This window comes from Poecilia formosa, unplaced genomic scaffold, assembly GCF_000485575.1.
Source record: "Poecilia formosa unplaced genomic scaffold, Poecilia_formosa-5.1.2 Scaffold816, whole genome shotgun sequence".
NCBI classification, from domain to species: Eukaryota; Metazoa; Chordata; class Actinopteri; order Cyprinodontiformes; family Poeciliidae; genus Poecilia; species Poecilia formosa.
This window is the reverse complement of record NW_006800755.1, coordinates 33,786-35,300: the sequence shown is the minus strand read 5'-3', so window position 1 is coordinate 35,300 and position 1,515 is coordinate 33,786.

The following is a 1,515-nucleotide window of genomic DNA, read 5'->3' as shown; positions in this document are numbered from 1 at the left end:
TAACAATAGAGAAATACAACCAGGTTACTCGTGTATATATATGACCTAATCTTCACCCAAAAACATATTTGATATTCATTGGAAAGATAAATATTATTCTAATGCAGCTATACTAATGACAATATAGACAGATATTAGTTCTAATAAGTAGGCATGTTATCAAGGTTTATTATTATGATATTTACAAAGCCTAAGCTGAATCACTTCCTCCAGCCTCTAAACTGCATTTGCCAAATCCTTGGCAGGCTTCTTTCTTTCACGTCACAACTGACTTTAAGCCAGGAACTTCATACTGTAGATATCAGATTCTAGTTACACCTAACCCTCCACAGGTCACAAGACCAAACAACTGCTTCAAACAACACTAAAAATCCAAATACCAAAGGATTTACAACAGTAGAATCCTACTCGGCTCATTGACTCTCAGCAGAGAATCAAACAAAACCAGCACACCAAGAGGCCTGGCGTTGGCCTTCAACAAACAACGTTAGCTTCAGCAACAGCAACGTAGCACAGCAAAACCCGCCACAGCTCCTACCCAGAGATGTCTTCTGAACAGTTCTTTGACTTAACCAACCTTTGATGGGTCGGGCGGATCCGCCAGGCACCTTGTAGGGATTCCTCAGCTTGATTGTAGTATATCCATAATCGATGCTAGCTCAGATGTTTCAGGGACGCCAGCAGCCAAACAAACCGCCGCTGAGAGGCCATGGTCGGGTCTCTCCTTGTGTGCTATTCTGTTTAGACACAAAAAGTGGCTTCACTAACGTCATTGGTGGAAAAAGACGAACAACTGAGAATAATGTTTCCGAAAAATAACTTACCGAATAACCAACGCAGTGATTTCAAACATGACGCTCTGGCGGCCAACTCGTAGGTCAAGTACAAGGCACCAAGCTAGACCTCGATAAACACTGACACGATTTCAAGCGGACCCACAGAAGTTTCAGTCATAAGGTTGGGCGTCCACTCGGATTCCGCGTATTGGGAGATCCGAAAATATATATTTTATTTTAATCCAGATCCCAAAGTTCACGAATATCGGACCGACAGTTTCGTGTCTCCGTGGGTCCAGGGGTTAGCTGCATCTTTTTTTAAACACTCACGAAGAAGCTGCGTCATATTTTTTTAATCCAGCATGGCGCATGCGCATCACGCTCGTTAAAAACAAAAATGGCGCCGTTAGCCACTGTTGCCAGATTTGAAATTTACCAGTCCAAACAGAGGGTAAAATTAAACCTGTAAAACTTGCCCAACTGCATAGAAGCAGTAGGGATCTACACCTCTAATAAAACTCATGTTAATAGCACTATATGTTTTAATCATAATCTATCCCTAATATATTTTTAGAATAATTTAGAGAAACAGCAAAATGTTATATTTTTTATAATGTAGGAATGAAGTTTTTTTTTAAGTTTTCAAAATGTACATTTTTCTAAGAACTAATACAGTTTTGTCGTTTTGATGTTTCTAAACTAATATAATTTTAGAAAAATTTAGAGAAACAACATATAT